This window comes from Elgaria multicarinata, chromosome 8 (genome assembly GCF_023053635.1).
Source record: "Elgaria multicarinata webbii isolate HBS135686 ecotype San Diego chromosome 8, rElgMul1.1.pri, whole genome shotgun sequence".
NCBI lineage: Eukaryota > Metazoa > Chordata > Lepidosauria > Squamata > Anguidae > Elgaria > Elgaria multicarinata.
The window spans coordinates 9529693-9552687 of NC_086178.1; the positions used below are offsets into that span (position 1 = coordinate 9529693).

Genomic DNA, 22995 nt, shown 5'->3' on the forward strand with positions numbered 1-22995 from the left:
ACTGCCATCATGCAGCAGATGATGCTGCCTGCACGTAGGTCAGTACAAGGACCTCGAAACTCTCGGGTATGAGACATAATCGGCTGCTAGGACAACAAGGGTGGAACAGAAGGTAAGGAAGTGTTGAGGAACAGTCTATAATTAATTTTAAATTCAATTTTACCTTTCTCCACTTTCAACATTAGAGCAGGAATGAACCCAACTCTACCTATGATGAAGAGAACCTGGCTCACTGCATTCACGACTTCTTTATCGCGGGAACAGAGACAACTGCAACTTCTCTGAGATGGGCACTTCTCCTCCTGACAAATCATCCACATATCCAAGGTCATAGACATCTGCCCCATGGGAACAAGGGACACTCTTGATCCCTATCATGTCACTTTTTTAAGGTTTTATGCCTATCAAATGTTGTGCTAAGATGAGGAAGGTTGTAAACAGCTGGGATTGTTTGGGTTGGAAAAAAGGATGTTAAGCAGAGGCATGATGGAGGTGTACAAAATTATGCATGGTATGGAGAATGTGGTCAGGGAGATATTTTTCTTCCTTTCTCAAAATAAAAGAACCCAATAGGTTCATCCCATGAAGCCGATCGGTGGGAGATTCAGGAAGAATAAAAGGAAGCATTTCTTCACACAGTGTATAGTTAAATTATGTAATTCACTACCACAAGATATCGTGATGGCCACCAATTTGGATGGCTTTAATAGGGGACAGGATAAATTCCTGGAGATGAAGGCTGTGAATGGCTACTAGCCCTAAAGGTTATGTGCAACCTCCAGTATCCAAGGCAGTAAGCCTGTGTACATTAATTGCTGGGGTACATGGGTAGGAGGTTGATGTTGCACCATGTCCCACTTTGTTGGTCCCTGGTCAACAGCTGGTTGGCCACTGTGTGAACAGAGTGCTGGACTAGATGGACCTTCACTCTGATCCAGCATAGCACTTCTTACGTTCTTAAAAATCACATTTAGCTTTAATTCTGATTTTGCCCACTAAATCAGGGGAGGGGAGGGGCCATAGCTCAATGGGACAGAGCAGGTTTGATCCCCAGCTTCTCAAGGTAGAGTGAAGAAAGAATCCTTCCGAAAATCCCGGAGAGCTGCTTCCAGTTGGTGTTGACAATACTGGGCTAGAAGGACCCATGGTCTGACTCAGTATAAGGCAGCTTCCCATGTTCCTAGAATCTTTCTTGATGAAATGGAACCATCCAATAAATAAATGAATTTAAGAACATCCTTTAAGAGGCCAGAACCAGTATGGCCTACCAACAATTAACACAAAATACAAAAACACAGCCTCAATAAAACTGTTTATAAAGGGTGACAAAGTAAGAACTGACGATTGTAACAACTCTGACAGGTGTAACAACATTGAAGTGTAGTGCAGTAGACTTCATAAAAATGGATCTCAACGTTAGCTCAAACATGCATTTTGGGGCCTAGTTCTTAATAATTTTACAATCTATTTCTATAGTGATAGCACTGGTGTTTCAACCTACCTTAGGTCAGGTGAGGTCCAGCCTTAGGAAATATAGCAACCTGGGGAAGGGACACCTTTGTTGCCCTCACTTACACGCCCATGGTCACCTTTGCAGGCTACCCAGAAAGCTTACAGTTCTTGTTGAAAGAGCTGCCAGCTCAGCTCTGCTTGGGGCCACCCTGAGCTCTGGTTCAGCAATGTAGTGGTTAGTGTGTTAGAATGAGAAACTCAGCATCATAACTGTTTATTAATGGTGTGTTTTAATAGTGATTTTTAATACTTCAGCATGTAAAGCACTTAGAAATGTTGTTATATCAAACAGTATACAAGTATTGTTAATAAATAAATAAAATATCCCACACAGCCATGAAATTAACTGGGATGACCTTGGGTCAGCCTGTATTTATCAACCTAACCTTCCTCACAGGTTAATTAGGGGGGACAAACTTGTATGTTTTGTTTTTTATCTTCTTGTTTGAAAAAGTGGGATAAAAGTGTATTAAACTGAGTGCTTCAGCTATTGGGCAGCATAGACATGTAATAAAGAAATAAATAAACAAATAAATAATACACTAATTTAGTTTGTGATTCATTAAGAGAATTAAATGGAATAATTTCATTATGTCAATGAGTTTTGAAGCTTTATGAAATAAAAAGGTACATCTAAACTAAAGCTTCCATTTTCATTATTTTTCTCAGATAAAGTCTACAAGGAGATAGAAGATGTTTTCGGTTCATCCCGTTCAATCTGCTACCAAGAGATAAAGAAACTGCCCTACACTAATGCTGTGATTCATGAGATGCAGCGTTCAAAATATATCTTAATATATGGACTTCCAAGACAATGTGCGAAGGATGTGAAAGTGAATGGTTTTCTCATTCCCAAGGTAGGGGGGTCCCACAGGGATCTGCATTGGAATTAGGAGTGATTAGAAGAAGCCAAATTTGCCAATGACACCAAATTATTTAAGATGGTTAAAACAAAAAGGGACTAACACAAGCTCCGAAAGCTTCTCTCCAAGCTGGGAGAGTGGGCGTCCAAATGGCTGATGCCATTCAAAGTAAACAAGTGTAAAGTGATGCATGCTGGGACAAAAAAATCCATTCAAGTATAACCTGATTGGATCTGAGCTAGTGGTGACCGACCAAGAAAGAGATATTGGGGTCGTGGTGGACAGCTCATTGAAAATGTGGACCCCGTGTGTGGCTGCTGTTTTAAAGGCAAACTCCATGTTAGGCTTTATAAGAAAAGGAATTGAGAATCGAACTGCTAATTTGAAACTGCCTTTATAAAAATCTATGTTGTGACCACACTTATAATACTGTGTACAGTTATGGTCACCACACCTAAAAATAGTTATTGAGAGCATCTCCCCTAAGAGAGAAGGCTAGAACAGCTGGGATTGTTTAGCTTGGAAAAATATGGAGGGCTTTCAAAGGTGGTTGGATAAATTCCTGGAGGAGAATGTTATGAATGGCTACTAGTGCTGACGGCTAAGTGCAACCTCCAGTATCAGAGGCAGTAAGCCTGCATACACTAGTTGATGGGGAACATGGATGTGAAGGTGCTGTTGCACCATGTCCTGCTTATGGGTCCTTGTTGACAGCTTGTTGGCCATTGTGTGAACAGAGTGATGGGCCATTTCTACACCTGCCTTTTCCCCCGGGATCGTCCCGGGATCATCCCTGAACATGCAAATGACACACATGGGATCCTGGGAGCAGACAGGGACAATCCCTCCATTTTTCTGGGATAATCCTTAGTTGTAGAAAAGGCCATGGACTTTTTGGACTGTTGGTTTGATCCAACATGGCTCTTATGTTCTTATGGAATGCAGTGATGGCCACAATCCTGTATCTCAGGAGTAAAGAGCTTCAGAAACTTTGTATTCTTTTCTTATGGGTTCAAAAATACAAATCTGAAAGTTTTCAAAATTATGGCTATAAACATTCAGACTTTATTATAGAAAGGACATCGGAGGTCTAGGGCCAAACTGAAACTCCCATCCCCACTTCTTATTCCCCTTACTCCCATGCCCCGATTGCAACTAGGAAAGGGGTATTTTGGTTATTTTCAATGAGCGAGTGGAAGGATTTGAAGAAAAGCAGTGGCTACACCTGGCAGCTTAATTCCACCCCTTCCCTTTTGAAAGCCTCTTCTGCAGGCAATTGCAAGAATGCAGCCAGGCCTCCCCATCTCTCCCCACCCCAAAATACAAATAAAACCAAAAAGCAAGATGATTCCCGACTTGCTGCCCGGCATCATCCCAGGTGAATGTTGGGGTGGGGAAATATTTGGGCATCTTGACCACTGCCCAGAGAGCTTCAGCTAGGGGGTTGATTGGAAATATAATAACTTGAATGAATGAACGCTCTGAGGAAATTCTCTCAATGGGCATTGCAGGGTAGAAGTCAACTTGCCATTGGCTACACAGGAAGCTTTTAAAAAGGAAAAGGTTTGAATGATTAAAGGTGTGGCCACGACCAATCACCCTCTTTTTTATTGCCCTCCAACTATGTAGAATAGCACCACATTTTTGCAAAACACATCCAGCACTAAGAAATTTTGTCCTTTTGGGTGTCACAAGACATCCGATTCAACTTGTTTCATAATCCAAAAGTTGTTGAAATTATGCCTCAAATTTGCTTAATTAGTACAAATTGTGACAGAAATGTCTGCCTTTGTGTGAATTTCATTTGTAATTTTTGCAAATCTTGCAAATGAATAAAACTGAGCAAATAGCAGCTTTAATTTATGCAATTCAGAAGCACCAAAAATCTGTTACCTGGCCAAAACCACAGCAAGTCAAGTCAGGTCAGCTAGCAGAAGTTGGAACAAAGTCCTGGGGGAGGGGAGGGGGCAATCTGATGAACTCTGATCAAGCTCCACTCTCCAACTGGATTCATCTGACATCCCTAAGCCCATCAGATGCACAATCCAGAGTGTGTCCTCAGATGCGAGAAAAGTATGTGTGGTTACAATGATTTGTACTGGGAAAATGCTGAACAATCCTGAACGGTGCTGTTCTGACTTCATTCTCTGTTGAATGTTCCTTTCTTGCAGGGTGCGTCTATTGTTCCAGATCTGCGCTCTGTTCTTCTTGATCCTGAGCGATGGGAGACTCCTGAAGAGTTCAACGCAAACCATTTTTTGGACAAGGATGGTCATTTTGTGGCTAGAGAAGAATTTCTACCATTTGGTGCAGGTAAATGCTGAAAACCAGACTTGCTGATTTATAGACATGTTTTCTGGGTTATATCCAAGAAATATCACCTGACTTCCTTTCAGGCAAGACTGAAACAATCTCAATTCTTTTCATTAGATACAGTTCCATCTGGCCTGAAACCAAAGTCTGAAGTTATTTCTCACAAATTTCAACACTGATGGAGATGCATCAGGATTTCATTTTCAAAAAACAAAGCTATAGTTGCTCCATTTAGGCTATGGTTTTTTTTACACAGTTACCATACAGTGGGCCCCATACTTCTACATAGATCTGTATAAGAGTGCCCTGTTAGTGTTGGAATTTGGACAATGATTGTTGCGAAATAGTCACTGAATTACTTTCCCATTTGACATGTAGAATATCTCAGTATTCTGTATTAGTGCAATAGCTGAAAAATAAATTAAATTCAACTTTGGGATGATGGCATTTTCTTCTTTTTCCATGAGAGAATTGACAGCAGTTGTATTAAGTCAAACTACTGTCCTGGTAGTGTCAGCTCTGGCTGCCAGCAGTTCATAAAGCTTTTCTACATGAGGCATTTAATATGCCCTTGCCACTCACTACTCACGTTTAATTATGGATTCTCCAGATGATAATATGACTTTCCAGTCAGTTCTGTATCTAACCAGCACTATAGGTGAGGTTTCTTTTCGAGCAACAAAAATGCAGCATTTAATTGTGAAAATGAAAGAAAGCAGGGTAGGGCTTGAACGTCAAAGAAGATGGTGGCATGATCTCGGAGCCCTTCACCTAAAAATAAATGATTTAATCAGAAAAACAAATTCCCTGGTCAGCTATAAATGAATCTGTTTGGGAGAACTGACAATGGGATAAGATACTTCTTTAAAACAGTAAACAAAGAAGATAAAAGAACAGCAGTCTCTAGGAGCCAGAAGCTGGAAACACCGATCAAAGATAAGACTCTAAGTACAGAACAACAAAAAGAAGAAATGACAACAGTAACAAAAGAAGAACTGGTGGAACAACTTGGAATGTTTAAATAATAGGGCTGTGTACGGACCCCCCGATCCTCTTCACTCCTGATCCGCCCCACCTCGATCCGCCTAGGGTCCGGTCCGCTCCGCTGCGGAGCTCCAGCTCCAAATCAGAGCTCTGCAGCAGTGGGGAGCTGCACCAGGTAAGGCCCCCCTCCCTCCTCCCCCTTACCTGTGTCCATCCCATCCCATCCCATCCCAGCTTCACTAGAGCCCTCGGGTCAACCAGGAACTGTAGGCCCCGCTTGCGGCATTAACTTCCTGGTTGAGCTGCGGGCTCTAGTGAAGCTGGTGATGGGCCACGACCGACACAGGTAAGACCCCCCTCCCTCTTACCTGGCTCTGCCACCATCGCCGCATGGGCAGCAGCAGCGGGAGGGCCAGGTAAACCCCCCTCCCTCTTCCCCCTTACCTGCATCCATCCGCAGACCCATGGTTGCTTCAACTGAGCCCGAGGACTCAACCAGGAAGACCAGGCTAAAGTTGCGGCCTAGTCTTCCTGTTTGAGTCCTTGGGCTCAGTTAAAGCAGCTGCGGCACCACGGATGGATGCAGGTAAGAATCCCCTCCTCCTTAACTGGCTCTGCTGCCGTCACCGCATGGGCGGCAGCGACAGCGGCAGGGCCAAGTAAAACCCTCTTACCTTTTTTGCGGAGCTCCGGATCAAGGCGAAGGATCCGCCTTCACCTCTATCCGCTCCACAACACTCTGCTGCTCCCCCGATCCTCTTCGCCTCCGCCTTAAGGGGAGACGAAGCCCTGATCTGCTTCTGCTTCTCTGGTCCAAGGAGAAGGGGAGCACAGCCCTATTAAATAAGACCTAATGACTGCTTGGAAGGGAGTACTTGATGGTAAACTTGGACAGATGCATGAGAGAATGGAGAAAATTGAAGCTGAAGTTGCTGAACAGGTTGACCAGCTTCCTACTCATGAGGTACAAATAAGATCGGGGGGGGATCTAATTGAGGAAAACAGCTTAAAATGTGAGGATATTTCTAACCGAAATAGTAGGAAAAATATTCAAATTTGTGGGGTGAAAGAGAAAGCAGAAGGAGAATCTGTTAAAGAATTTTTAGTAAAATGGCTTACAGAATTAATACCTTCTTGCAAAATTGAAATTGAGAACATGGAGAGAGCACATCGGGCATTAGGACCCAGAAAGCAAAACACAAACTTTACAAGGGACATAATAGTCAGATTTTGAAATTACTCCACAAAGGAGATGATTATGAAGGAAACAAGATTAATGGAAGAGATAAGATTTATGTACAAGCCTGTTACGTTTCTACAAGACTTAGATCCAGGGACACTACAAAAAAGAAAAAAAATCTAAGCATCTACACAAGGAGACTGAGCCCGTAGCTAGACCTAAGGTTTATCCCAGGATCATCCTGGGGTCATCCCTATGCATCTCAATGACACACAGGGGATCCCGGGAGCAGGCAGGGATGACCCCGGGATGATCCCAGGATAAACCTTAGGTCTAGCTAAGGCCTGAGAGAAGGAGGAGTCAAATATTACTGGGGTTTTCCCTTCAAACTGACAATAATATATAAAGGGAAAACATCCATAATTACAACAAAATCTGGGATGAAAGAACTCTTCAGGGAGTTAAAAATTAAGGCTCCACAAGTAGAAGAAGAGGCAGAAATGAATGAAGGACCAAAAGCAGACTTATTCTCTGAAGAATCAGACTCAGATGAGGAGGAATGTGCAACTGCAAAGTCCAAAAGGAATAAAAAGGAGAAAAGTAAAGGAAATACATCAACAAAAATACATTCCGAGCCCAATTCAAGGTGCTGGTTTTGACCTATAAAGCCTTACACGGCTTGGGACCACAATACCTGACGGAACGCCTCTCCCGTTCAACATTTAAGGTCCTCCTCCGGGTGCCTACTCCAAGAGAGGCTCGGAGTGTGGCAACAAGGGATAGGGCCTTTTCGGTGGTGGCCCCCAGACTGTGGAATGATCTCCCTGATGAGGCTCGCCTGGCACCAACGCTGCTATCCTTTAGGCGCCAGGTTAAGACTTTCCTCTTTGCCCAGGCATATGGCGGCACATCCTAATTACCCAGATGTTTAGTTTTAAATTGGTTTTTAATGCTTTATGTGTGTATGTTCTGTGTTTTAGAGTTTTAAATTTTGTATACTTGTTTTTACCTCAATTTTAGAATTTCTGTAAACCGCCCAGAGAGCCCTAGCTATGGGAGCGGTATATAAGTTTAATAAATAAATAAATAAATAAATAAATAAGAGAACTATGGGCAAAACCATGAAGAAATAAATAAAGATAAGACCCAAAATCCTCATGGACAAAAATTAAATATCAGGAGAATATTAAACAAATATTGGACAAAAAAGAAAAAAAATTGTAAAGGCGAAGGCGTAAGAGACGTGTAGCCAACTTATGAAGTAATAAGTTGGCTGACCCCTTTTAGAGAAGGAAGGGATTCCTCTTATATAGTATTTAAATTCTTGTTTCTTTATAAGTTTTCTCCCTGAGCTTATCTTCTCTATCTTTTTTCTTTCTTGTTTTCCTTTCTTTTTCATATTTTATTTTTCTGTATTTGTAATATATATATATATATATATATATATATACACACACACACATATATATATATATACACACACACACACACACATAAACATAAAGAGAGAGTGAGAGAAAAAGAACTTTGAAGAGGGGGGAAACTAAAAATTAGAATACAAACTGAAGGTTAGGCTGGCCTAGACAAATAGGCAAAGAACTCTCCGGGGGGCGGGGGGGATCTACACTACTGCTTTAAAACACTTCAAAGCACTTTGAAAACATTTTGAAAATTGTATATGCAGTGTGACCTGGGCCCCAACAGTTGTCAAAACAGTTATAAAGTGCTTTAAAGTGCTTTAAAGGAGTAGTGTAGAACCTGCCCTGGTAAAGGGAAGAGAGAGGTAAGGGTAAACAGAAGGAAGAAATATGCTTGATACAATTTATTTATTTATTTATTTATTACATTTTTTATCCCGCCAAATAGCCAAAGCTCTCTGGGTGGCTCAAAAAAATTAAAACCATAATAAAACAACCAGCAGGTTAAAAGCACAAATACAAAATACAGTATAAAAAGCAGAGAGTGACATCTAGTGGTCTACATAAATTGTAGTAGTTAAAACTAAAAAAAATGACTCAATGCATTTCTTTAAACATCAGAGGGGAGGGGGGTGCATAAAAAGAACTAGCATGTTTAAACCAATAACAGAGATGAAACCAGACATATTACTTTTACAAGAATTATAGAAACCAAAGATAAACAGTGGAATACTAGGCAGCTAGGCAATGGGCCCATAAATGCATGGCTGCAGGATCTAGTAGAGCAAGAGGAATAGGAATATTAATTAACAAGGAAATAAACTTCCAACCAAAAAGGACATTGAAAGACAAAAAGGAAAGAGATATATTTGTAGAAGGGTTATACAATGATAAAGAGCTAATAACACTGGCATCCATATATAGCTCTAATACAAATCAACAAAATTTCCTACACAAGGTCTTGACCAAAATAAATAAATTCTCTAAATCTGGAGAAATTATTGCAGGAGACCTAAATTGTATGTTTTTATCTGTATGCCGCTCTGAGATCTTAATGATATAGGGCGGGATATAAATGTTTTAAATAAATAAATAAATAAATTACTTTACTTTACTTTCTTTATTGCGATCTATAGATCCATAAAAAGAAAACAAACAAACAACAAACAACCAAACACAAGAATCAGACATGAAATCATACAATTAGAGCTATTATCAACCTTAGTCTAATACACAAAGAGCTCTAATCTTGGCCGCCACTGTAAGAAATTTAGCAACAGCCAAAGTTACACTTGAAGACTTATCTTCCAACAGAAACTTAACATGAAATTTGCCTGAAGTTCTGGACAGTTTGCTCAACAATGGGGTAATCATAAGATGGCGGGCCTGATTATAAAAGCTACAGGACAGAAGGATATGCTCCATCGTCTCCACTTCCGTATTCCTACAGGGGCACCGTCGTTCCTGATAAGGGATACCAGCATATCTGCCCTGAAGTAATTCAATAGAATAAACATTGCATCTGGCCTTGGAGAAGGCAATACGATATTTAGCGACCGACAAGTTCTTTAGATAGTCAGCCAGCTGAAGGGGCCCAACGTAATGAACGTGCAATGCACTGGGAGAGCAAGAGACATGAGAGCGAGCACGTAAGTCGCAGAAGGCTATATCCCACAGTCTTTGTTTGATAGCTTTAAGAGCAAAATTCAAGCCCAGATTAAGGAGGAGGGAAGAGGAGAGACCTATTGAAGCTGCCTTCCTGGCAAGAAGCTTGGACCAGCTGTTCACGTAGTTGTCCTGAGCCAGACAGGGAAACAGACCTGAGCCCCTCCCAAAAAGACTAACTTCCATCCAAAATTTTAAGGCAGACCACCAAGCCCTAAGCGAAAGAGAGCTTTCCCCGGTTTCCAACAAAAGTACCGAATTAGGGACACACTTTGGGAGTTGAAGAAGGGTCCTCAAAAACCTTGTCTGCAGCCTATCTATCTCAGATGTTAATCCCCCTATCCAGATATTGGAGGCATATAAAAGCTGGGCTGCAGACTTGGCATTAAACACTTTGATGGCAGACGGTATAAACATTCCTCCTTTAGTAAAGAAAAAGCGTGTTATTACAGCTGAACTGACTGAAGCTTTATTAAGGGTGGCCGATCTATGGGCACTCCAGGACAGGGTATGATGGAATAGCAGCCCCAGGTAAGAGAAAATTTTCACCTGTTCCAGGATATGCCCATCAAGGGACCACCGACGTTGAGAAAATCTATTTTCAAAGACCATGACTTTAGATTTCTCAAAATTAATTTTCAGATCGTTGGTCAAACAAAAGTTGGAGAATTTCATTAAAAGATGTTTCAAACCAGGTCTAGAGCGGGAGAGAATAACAGCATCGTCTGCGTAAAGTAAAATAGGAATTTTCCTTGCGCCAAGTTTGGGCAAGTGTCCTTCATGGTCAGACAGGGCCTCCTCAATATCATTTATGTATAGGTTAAATAGTGTAGGTGCGAGGATACAGCCCTGTCTTACTCCTCTAGACATAGGAATTTCATTTGAAAGCTGTCCCTGTGTGCCACATCTAACTTGCATCCTCCTGTCGCTGTATAGAACCATTATAAGATTAAGAAGTCTTTTGTCCACCAGGATTTTATCTAATTTCTCCCATAGTTTAGTTCTAGGGATGGAGTCGAAAGCGGACTTCAGATCCATGAAGGCGACAAACAGTTTGCTACGTAGAAACTTAAGATGTTTCTCGGCTAAGTGAAAAAGAATCAGACCATGATCAGAAGTGGAGTGATTCTTTCTAAAGGCAGCTTGGGCCTCCGTGACAACATTATTGGCCTCGAGGATGTCAGTTAGTCTATTAGATAGAAATCGAGCATAGAGCTTGCCTATTATTGAGAGGAGGCTGATAGGTCTAAAATTCCCAGGATCCTTTGGATGTCCCTTTTTGTATATCGGAACCACAATTGTGTGTCTCCAACTGTCAGGGATTTTGCCAGATTGATTTATAACGGTAAAAAGAGCGGCTAACAAAGGGGCCCACCAATCCTGATTGATTTTAATAAATTCAGCAGGGATAAAATCTATGCCGGGTGCCTTACCCCCTTTAAGTTGTTGGATTAATTCAATCACTTCCTCCTTAGAGACTGAATTCCAGGGGGGGAGGGAAGAGAAAGTGACATCCTGCATATCAACCTGAGCTGATTGTATAGTGTCTGGGTCGGTAAAAATGGCTCTGAAATGATCCTCCCAGACCTGAGCTGGAATTGTACAACTGGGTGCTTGGCAGTTGGATCGTAAGGCGCCCGACACAATCTGCCAAAACATTTTTGAATCATTATTCAAGGAGGCATTTAACAGCAGGGACCAGGAGTTTCGTTCAGCTTGGCGTCTTTTTTGGGCTATGAGGGACTTATATTGCTTTTTTAGCTGAAAATAGGTCGAAGGGAGATAATTGTGGCCCGATTTTCTGTAGGTTATATAAGACTCCCTTAACTCATTTTTCTTCAGGTAACATTCTCTATCAAACCAAGTAGGGCCCTTATAGATCGTAGGGGCAGTATTGTCTGGGGCTGACCTGCCTGCATGAGTTAAAGCATCTTGGAAGGAGTCGATTAAATCATCATATGCTTTTATAGAGGATGCAGCCGATTCCTTCCACAAAATTGCTGATCTTAATCGAGTTATTGAATCGGAGTTTAATCTTTCCTCTAGAAGACTGCTTAATTTATCAGACCATTTTACCCTTATTCTGTGTGGGCACTCAAACAGGATATCAGTTAAATGGGTATGGGGTAGTCTTAAATTATGAGTTGGGGCACATAAAGTAAGGGTTAAAGGCTGGTGATCGCTACAGGTTCTGGTACCTATATAAAAATGATGAACTAACTGGAAGGCATTTCTAGACGCCAGCCCATAATCTATTGTGCTTGAACCAAATAAATTTGAGAAGGTAAATTCACCTGAGCCTTCCCAAAGGTCCACCCCATTTAAAATAATTAAATCTAGACTGAGCTGAAGTTGAGCCAGGCAAAAGCCAGCATAATTCAGAAACTGATCTTTTGAGTTTCTGTGTGGAAAATTTCGATTTTCCCTAAGTTCACTCAAGATAGGGTATCTTGCTTCTAGATCGTTGTTATTGGAGCCAATCCTGGCATTAAAGTCACCCAGAATATATAAATATGCATCAGGGAACCTAATAATTTGAGTGGATAAATAGCTCTCTACTTTATGCCAGAGTTTCTTGATCTGCTCATTGGATTTAGCAGGAGGGATATAAACATTCACAAAAATAAAGTGACTAGCATTAATTTCCAAGCAAATTCCAAACACCAGTTGTTCACAGTTTTCTAATTCAGTGACCTTAGCTATCAGTGAAGAGGACACCAGAATGGCAAGGCCACCCCTTGGACGGCCTTTCTTATTTACCCGGTGAGCATTCAAAGAGTAGGAGGAAAATCCATTAACAACAACAGTGTCCATGGCCCAAGTTTCCTGAAGCAAGATCACATCAAAGCAAGAGATATATTGACAGAAGCAGCTATCCCAACGTTTGTTTGCCCAGCCTGCAATATTCCAGGATATGATCCTGAGGTAGGAATCACCCTGGGGCCACTGGCATCAAACCAGTGGGGTAATCCCGATCAGTGATCCATCCATGTCCCTCTGAATGCAGCCATTCCTTTTTGCTGTCATGTGGTTCGATGGAAGCTGTGGGCCGGAATCGATGATACTGGGCGATATTAACTCTGATGTCGGCCCTACTTGATTAACGTTAGGCAGCCCTCCAGACAGCTGTGGCAGTTGGCAGGATGGGATGGATGACGTCTTGCTCCCCACCGATGTATGCAGCACTCCTGGATAGAGGCACGACGTCGGACGAACATTGTCAACTTTCACAGGAGTGTCTTGGCCAAAAGTTATCAGATCTTGCAAGGTAGAGATGGTATGTTGCCCTTCGACCAAGGGCTGAGCACAAAAGAAATCGACCTCCACCCCCGAATGAAGTGAATCAGGAGACAGTTCCTGTTCCAAGATAAGGGAGTCGGAGGGCCTGCTTGGAGATTGCTGAATGCTTTGAGGTTGGTCTTCACACAGTAGGCAGGAGGATGGTATAAAGCTTTTGTGTGGTAAATCTACTTCTTCAGTCACCGCAGTTGAAAAAGCCATGGATTTGCTGCTACTCAGTTTGGGGGCATTACACTGCAGCTGGAGGATAGAATTAGAGCGGCTTTTGATGGATATTAATGGTTTAACCTGGAGATCTTTAAAAAGCCGTGATGGGTAGATCCCCACAGTGTGCAGAAAAAGTTTTTCCTTCATTAGTAAATTTGGGGTGGTAGGTTTAGTAAACTTCAATAGGTACCTCTTATAAACAGGTGAAGAGAAAAGTAGTTCCACAGCCAACAAATATGATGGCTGAATATTTAGCAGCCATTTGAGGTTTAAGTTAGCACTTTGAACCGATGCCCAGAATGGGTGTTGTCCTCCATGGGGATGTACATCTATGACCATCGAGCAGGGCTGAAGAACTAGGCCACCATTTTTTCGCTCTATTATTCCAATATCTGGTCCACTATTGGGGGTTGTAGATAAACAGCCTCCATTATTGCAGTGAGGTTCGAAGACCAGATCTAAGCGGGGAGGGCGTGGTGGAGGTTGAGCCTGGATGCCTTGGCAGAGAAGCTTTTCTGGGAGCCACGTCAACAGCTTATTTAAAGAGCTAAGCACAGTTTCTAAGTTAGAACTAATCGATTGGAGTGTCCTCGCTGTTAGAAAACATTGCTCAGCCAGTAAATCAAAGGAAGAAGCTTCACTTTGGGAGTTTTCCGTGGATTTGCCAGCTGGCTGGTTTGTTTGAGAAACGCCAGCGTCTCCTAAGATAGACTCACCGGTAACTTCGCCTCCCTCGGCCAGAGGAGCATATCTGTTAGACAACGTGATTTCATCTCTCGGAGAAGCAGCAGAGACGGCATGAGGAGGCTGCCGAGCAATAAAACTGTCGAGCCTGCACTGTTTGGCACGAGGCACGTTACTTGCATTTTGTGGAGGTGATAAAACTCGTTTCCTTCTCATGGTCAGTCAAATGACCAAGAGGTAAGCAAGCTAAAAAAGTCCACCCTACTAAAAAGTTTAAAACCCCTTTCAGGGAATGGCAACTAATACTCAAAAGCTGCCAAGTGTTAATTAAATTCTTGGTAAAAAGCAGTTTGCAGTTCAAGGAAGGAGGCAGCACGTCAAGAGCTGCAAAACTGCAAGCTGGAAATGCAGAGGCAGTAAGAGGCAGTAAGAGCAATTAAAAACAAGTGAAAGAGTAAAACAATAAAACAATAAAACTGCTTAAAATAGGTCAATAAAACAGTAAAACAGTAAAACTTCTAAACTAAATTCTATTGAGTCGCGGAGACTCACACAGCACTGCAGCCTCCAACGCCATTTTCCCGGAAGTCCAAATAAATAAATAAATGGAACTTAAAGGGGGCAAGACCAATAAGAGATTTGACACTAAAAAGAGGATCAAAGCAAGATAGAAAAGTATACCGATATATGGAGATTTTGAGAAAATATTATATTTACAATGCATGGACTGAAATAAACCCAAATGATTACAGTCACGCCTATTATTTAGAAATACATAAAAGTTTTAGCCGGTTAGATACAATTTTAGTGACAGAAACCCTGTTACAAAAAACAGAAAAAATAGAAATTGGACAAATACGAGTAAAAGATCATGCCCCAATCAAAGCATGGGTAGAAATAGATCAAAGAATAAAAAAGTCTATATATGGGGACCAAACCCCATATTAACAAAGGAAGATGTTAAGGAAAAGATAAGAAAGAGCATAGAAAGATATTTTGAAGAAAATAAAACAGGACAGAACGGAAATTATAAGATTGGAAGCAAATAAAGCCACAATAAGGGAAGTATGTCTAAAGCAATTAAGAACAATAAAGAGAAAGGAGAAAGAGAAACTAGACCAAGAAATTCAAAGACTAACAGAGCAGTATAAACAAACTGGGCAAGCTAGGATTAGGGAAAAAATGGAAAAAGTGAAGAAAGAAAGAAAGAAAGAAAGAAAGAAAGAAAGAAAGAAAGAAAGAAAGAAAACAATGATAGATATGCTATATGTCAAACAAAGATTTTATGAGTTCACAGGTAAAAAGCAGTTCAAAAAAACAAAATCAGGAACAGAATTTTAGCATTGAATACAAAGAAGGGATAAGAAAATATGATCAAAAAGAAATTGGAGAGATATTACAAAAATATTACAAGGATTTTTACAAAAGAAAAAAACACAGAAAATAAGCAGATAAGGAATATCAGAACAAAGCAAAAAATACCACTACTAAAAGAAGAACAGAAACAATATTTAGAAGCTCAGATAGAAGAAGAAGAGATAAAAGAAACCATAAAAGAGTTAAACATAATAAATCACCAGGCCAGGACGGTTTTACAAATGATTATTACAAAGTATTTGCAGAGGTGTTGGTACCACAATTGAAAAAATTGTATCAGGAAATACAAGAAGGGGCTCCTCTTCCAAAAATGTGGACACAAAAACTGTAATAACGCTTATTCCTAAGCCCAATAAAGATAAATGCAATCCAGATTCATGTAGACCAATATCCTTACTAAACATAGACTATAAGATCTTTACTAAAATATGGGCCAAACTGTTAAAGGAAGTTATTAATGAAAGTATAGGGCCAGATCAATACGTCTTTTAAAAAATAGATTTATCTCTGAACCAATCAGGAAAGTATTTGGCATGATCAATATAGGTAAGGGAAAAAAAACCCTATAGAAATAATGACATTGGACTTATATAAAGCTTTTGATACTGTGAACCCCAAATTTATACTAAATTTGCCAATAATATATAATCTGTGAAGTAAGTTCAAACACATAATAGAGGCCATATAAGTACAATCAACTAGGGGTGTGCACGGACCCCCCAGTCTGCTTCGTGGCCCGGTCCGGAAAATGCGGATCAGGCCCTATCCTCTTCGCGCCGCTCCGCAGAGTGAGATCCGGTTTCGCCACCGTTGCTACATGGATGGCGGCAGCGGCAGCAGCGCAAGATAAGCCACCCCCCGCCCCCTTACCTGCATCCATCACGGGCTTCAATTGAGGCCCCGGTTGAAGCCAGAAGAGGTCTCGGCCTTCACTTCCGCCTTCAACCGGGGCCTCAATTGAAGCCCGCGACAGACATAGGTAAGCGTTCCTCCTCCCTTACCTGGCGCCACCACCGCCGCATGGATTACGGCGCCGGCAGCGCCAGATGAGTTCCCCTCCCCCCCACTTACCTGCAGGCGAAGCTCCAGATTGAGGCGATCCTCTTTCCTCGATCCACAGCCCCCCTGACTCTCTTCGCCTCCGCCTTTTCCGGAGGCAAATTAGGCCACCTCGCTCCTGCTTCTCTGAACCGAAGAGAAGAGGAGCACATCCCTACAATCAACAGCAAAAATAAGATATAATGGATTAGAAACTGAGGAAATAAAACTGAACGGCACAAGACATGGGTGCCCTCTCTCACCACTTTTATTCACAATTGTAATTGAATTTCTTACAGACAGAATTAGGAGAAATGAAGATATTAAAGGAATAAGTGTAGGTAGGAGAGAATTTAAATTAAATCTATTTGAGGATGATATTTTGTTTACATTAGGCAGTTCAAAAAAGGGGATAGAAGAACTGATAAGAGAGCTAACGGAATTCCAACAAGTAGCAGGTCTTAAGGTAAACACAAAGAATTCTGATTTGATGTGTATGAATATAAGACCCCAAGAAAAAACAGAAATTTCAAAAATGATGGGTATTCCCCTAGTAACAAAATCATTTAGATACTTAGGAGTTCAGATCCCTAATAGACAGAAGAATGTACTGAAACTAAATTATGGAAATCTATGGAAAGAATTAAAGAAAGTTATAATCATATGGGAAAAGATAAACCTGTCACTGTTGGACAGGATAATGATTATAAAAATGATATTGTTACCAAAATTCACTTATCTTTTCAATGTATTGCTACAAGAAATACCACCTAAGAGATTCAAAACATGGCAAAACAAAATAGAAAAATGTATATTTAAGAGCAAAAGACCAAGAACAGCAAAGGCCTTCAGATACAGGCCGATACAAGAAGGAGGGTGGGGCATACCACATCTCAAAACCTATTATGAAACTTATCAATTAAGGCAATTGCTAACAATAATAAAGGAAGAGGTGAGTCCACAGTGTGCAGAAATAGAAAAAGAATTGATGGACCTGAAGGAGAAATACAGGATGTGTTCTATATAAAAAAATTAAGCAACAAATGAGGAATAAAAAAGCACAATAAAAAGATTACTGAAAGTACGATATTTTAGGAAAGAGAAATTAATGCCAGGGATTTCACCCCTGACACCAATTTGGGTACACCCAGATTTCGATAGCAAAAGGAAAGCAGTAGGTAAAAACTATTTGGAAAAAAATAGGATTGATACAAAGGAGAATTTATTTATGAACTAGGGGTGTGCACCCCTTCACTTTAAGATCCGCCATTTTCGGATCGGCCCACTCCGCCCCGCCCCCACTCCGCCTGTGCCCACTCCGCTCCACTCGGAGCTCCGGATCCGGATCGGAGCTCCGGTCCCCCCATAGGGGGGGGTTACCGGGCCCTGCCGCCATCGCTGCCCATGTGGCGACAGCGGCAGAGCCCGGTAAGGAGGAGGGGGGCCTTACCTGCCTCCATCCGTGGTCCGTCGCCGTCTTCAATTGAGCCCGCGGTTCCACCAGGAATGTCAAACTAATGGGACACAAATCCATATGTGGTGGGAATGTAGGAAGGTCAAAAAGTTCTGGGACAAGGTTTTTCAGGAAATAAGAATAATTACTGAACAAGAGGTTTGTGAAACACCAGAACTACCATTATTGAATATGTATGTTAAAGAAAATAGAGAGCTAAGAGAAAAAAAGGGGGGGTTATGTTAACAGCTGCGAGGCAAGTAATAGCAGGAAAATGGAATACAGCGTGGATGCTGACAATATGACTGTAGAAAAAGAAAATCTGGGACATAGCAATAAACGAAAAGTTTACACAGAAGTTCAGAACACATACAGGGATAAAGAAAAGAGACTCCTTCAGGACAGACTGGCAAAAATATATAGACTATATGAAAAAGGAACCAAACAGAATATCTGTGGCAGAAGCCTATAGAAATCTGTAGGACTCATAAAAACCAGACAACCAACAAACTCCTTGAAATATTTTGTTGGACTCGTCACAATTAATGCAATAATTCCATTTTGCATGTTAAGTGCTGGGATTTGATGTAATTGACATGGGGAGGGATTGTGGAGGGAACGGGAAGGGTACCAGAATAAGTATGGACATTGTGTATTGTAAAATAAATAAATAACAATTTTTTAAAAAACAAAATGGAAGAAAGCACAATTTCTTCTTGTGTATTTGTGCTATTGCGCTATAGCAGTGTGCCACCTAGAGGTGATGTAGCATAAAAGTACAAAAGAAAACAATGCTCAGATGGTGCTCGGATTTCAATTCTTCAATGAAACCAAAAGCGGATGTAGCAAATCAACAGCTGATTAACAGCCGCATATAGAAAAGATCTTACTCTTTCTCAGTCCCATTCCCTGTGATCCCCATTGTTTAATTTAAGATGCTGTATGCTGTACAACAGTTCCTCATAGGTTACTCTGGGGTGTGAGGTGGGGCAGAGGCTACCAACACACATTCCCTTCTTAGTTGCACATGTTGTTCCTGGCTGGGATAAATGCTCTGGAGAAGAAATTGTTACTCACTGGCTGTCTTTCCTTGGCTTTCTCCACAGGGGCTCGGGTGTGTCCGGGGGAGCAGCTGGCGAGGATTGAAATCTTCATCTTCTTGACCAGCCTGCTGAGGGCGTTCAGGTTCCAGCTGCCAGAAGGAGTGGACAAACTCAGTCTAGATGCTATAGTAGGGCTCACATTATCTCCTCATCCTTATAAAATCTGTGCTGTTCCTCGCTGTAGCTCATCATAAACATATAAATGCATTTAGAATAGCTTACTAATTACCACAAATTTCTCCCTCCTTACTTTTCTGTTAAGAAATCCCTGTAATGACTTTGATGTTTACGCGCAAATGCTGAATTATTTCTGTGCTTGATTGGAGAGGGCTAACCAATGCATCCTTGGCCATTTCCACACCTAAAGATTATCCCAGGAAAATGGAGGGATTGTCCCTGCCTACTTCCAAGATCCCCTGTGTGTCATTTGGACATACAGGGATGATCCTGGGATGATCCCAGAAAAAAGGCAGGTGTAGAAACGGCCCTTATCTTTCCTGATTACAGCAAGGGCTCAGTTAGGACAGCCACAAAAGTTGGCTTGAAACATGATTGCAGATAACTGTGGGAGAATAGGCAGGGCCATCCTGGAGTGGAGAGCCACTGAATGACCCAAAGTTGCAGGAGACGAAGGAGAACTATAGGAGCAGAGGCCAAGTAGTAGAGCATGAGGCTAGTTGTGCGTGTGAGGAGATGCACATGCAATTTCTCTATCCACTGTGGCTTTACCAGACTGTAGTTAATCTCTTAATCCATGCTTAAGGCACTTTATCAGAGCATCCAAAAGAAACTGGATTTCTATGAACTTTAGCCAGTGATGGAACTGGTGAGCCAATAAAAGATACTACTTTCAGCTTGCGTGTTTGTTTATTTTTTCTGAGCCTCCCCGTAGAGGAAAGTGTATTTGATTTTCCCCTACCCAAGGCAAGGCTGACAGTTATAAAATTAGGCATTTCTTCTTCTGGGCCTTTCGAAGATGGGGAAGGGCCCCCTTTTCATCAAGTATGTTCTTTGGTACCATTTATTTTCTCAATTTTTACTGCAGCCTTCCCAACCCATGTCTTTCTAGAAGACAAGTCCTTCTAGAAGACATGTCCTTCAGCCACTGTGTGGCTGTTTGAGAATACTATCATGCATGTGCACATATGTTTTTCCCACAGGAGCAAAGAGGAGCTGGGGGTTATTGGGGGGAAAGTGTGTGCATATGGGCTGGGGCTGGGGAGACACACTCCCACTGCTGTGTCCCTCCACAGCTATGACTGCTGTATGTAAACTTTTAGAAGAGACAGAAATCCCAGTTGGAAAAATAAGTGGTGGGGGAGGAATACATTAAAATTAAAAATGAAACCATAATAATAATAATAATAATAATAATAATAATAATAATAATAATAATGGACATTATGGATATTCCACTATGGAAGTGGTTAGAAAGCGGTATATAAAAGGCAGGAGCCTCACTACTGCTTTATTATTGTAATGAAGTGCACTAACAACTCTTTGGGGTCCATGACACATCTACATCAATCAGGATATAGCACTATGGTATGTGTCAATGGGTCCCAAAAGTTGTCAGTGCACTTCAATACCGCTATAAAGCAGATATTATCTGGGAGACAGTCTGTTGCCATGGTAGTTATCTTTTGTTTACATTCCAAACATTCCATCCGGCTTGAAGCCCAGCAGAAAAGCTGAAGGGAAACACATGAGAGCAAAAACATACAGACAATCCAATTTCCAACAGCAGAGACAAAATTTTAACAAAGGCAGCTATCTTGGTTAAAGAATCCTCTTCTCCCTTGTCAGAAAAAGCATTTCATATAATCTTTAGCTCTGTCTGAGATCCCCTTCTTAGTCCCCTCCTTCTTGAAATTTACTTATAGTTCCGAAAGATCTAGTTGATTAATAGGTTACAAATTCACACTTCTGATAAGGGTGTAAGAGCCAGAGTAACGCCATTAGCTCTAAGCAAGAAAGGCACGTAGCAAAGAAAAAGACACATGCATTGAATAGAGCTATTGTTCGTCAGAGGAAGGACGATTTAGCAGCATAGACTAGAAGAAAGGAATGTAGAAACAGAAACATACTGAACTAAGATAACACAGGGACATGCGTAGTATAGACAAATGCTGACCACCAGAGTGTTGTTTACTTCGAGGTATAAAAAGTGATTGCACCCTACACCTTTTGTCCGGTCTGCTATACACTTCCGCACCCTGACTTGCAAGCAGTTAATCAATAAATCAATAAATCGATTTGTTTTTGGCTTCCACTTTTGCATGCTGGCTGATTTCTTGGGGCTTCAATCGGCTTCGCCCACAGGAGAAAGAACATGTTTTCTAACAATTTGGTGCCGTGACTCGGATCATCTCCTGTGCAGGGTCTTTGCTGATCTAATCCATCAAGAGAATCTTGGATGGGAAGTGGCCACAGACTGAGTTCAGTCTTCTCTTCCAATTGATTGCCGCCGGGCGACAGTTTTGACACCTGGAAGGCAGAGGAAAGCCAGAGCCTAATTAGAAGCATCGAAAGTGGACGTAAAAGGGGCCGTAAGCAGTCGGACGCGACTAAAAAGGGAAAATCAGATCCGATTGGTTAAGTGTTAAGCGCACTTTGAAGGGGATCCACGGGACAGTGGTTGAGTGCTGTGAATGTGTAAGACGCTATTTTATAGTGAAGTAAGTGGGAGTCCCGATTTGCATTTCTAGTGTCTCCGCGAGGAGCCTAGTCAGAGACGGATGAAGCGAAGTGAACTGTTGAGAGACACCACAGCTGTCATGGGTGGGTCCCAATCCCAAGAAGAAGGATCTAAGACCCCCTTAGGATGTGTGTTGCGCAACTTTGGGAAATACAAAAGGGATTATGGAACTAAAATGACAAAAGATAGATTAATAATATTGTGTCAAAAGGAGTGGCCAGTTCTTTGCCCCAAATGGCCAAAGGAGGGTTCCTTTGATCCAGGAGTGGTTTCAGAGGTCCATGTAATTGTGGTCCAGAGTAAGAGATGGGACGAATTTCCGTATATTGATGCCTGGGGATCTGCTGTCCCTCTTGATGGAAAACCTGCCAAATGGGTAGTGAAGTGTATGGGTTTAGGTTGTTACCTTGCTCGCCAGGGAATGGCCCCGCCTTTATCTACACCATCCGAAGATGTTTTATTGCCCCCCTTATGGTACAGCAGTTCAGCAAGCCCCAGCACCCCCTGTGCCATCAGAGCAACCCCAGCAACAGCCCACTGTTAGGGAGCAAGCAGCTGCACCTATGTCACCGCCTCTTAATCCACCCCAGCAACAGCAACAGCATGCTGTTGTGGAACAGGCAGCAGCGCCTACCCCACCTCCCGAAGAAAGCGAGGGGGAAGAGGAAGTTAGAAGAGGCCAAGAGGCAAGGCATAGTCCAGCCCGGACTAGAAGCAAGCAGAGAGAACGTGAACCCTCTCGAGCAGAAGAGCATCATATGCTCCCCATTAGTGAGGTCCCAAACCCTACTGGCGGGACCATGTTTGTGTATGCCCCCTTCTCCACATCTGACTTGTATAATTGGAAGCAGCAGCATCCTCCCTTTGAAAAAGACCCTGAGCCCTTCATAGGACTCATGGAAACAATTCAGGTGACGCACTGCCCTACATGGGACGACATGCAAATGATTCTAAATGTGTGCTTCTTGCCCCATAAGAGCACCATTTTGGGCGCAGCCCGCCGTTGCTTTCTTGAAGAAAACCCAGATGCAAATGAAGATGCTGTGCAAAACGCTGTCCCCTCAGCCCGACCTGATTGGCCAGTTGACAGGGCTGCAGGGGGAGAGAGGCACAATGATTATTTCATATATATAATAAGAGGCTTAAAGAAGTCAGCCCAGAAGGCCCCCAACTTTCAGAAAGTCCTGGCTATTAAACAGG

The 22995-nt window shown here is 41.9% G+C and overlaps 1 pseudogene; it reads left to right on the forward strand.

Moving 5' to 3' along the window:
- Window positions 1-22995, forward strand: part of LOC134402394 (cytochrome P450 2J5-like) — a 183838-nt pseudogene that overhangs the window by 12166 nt on the left and 148677 nt on the right.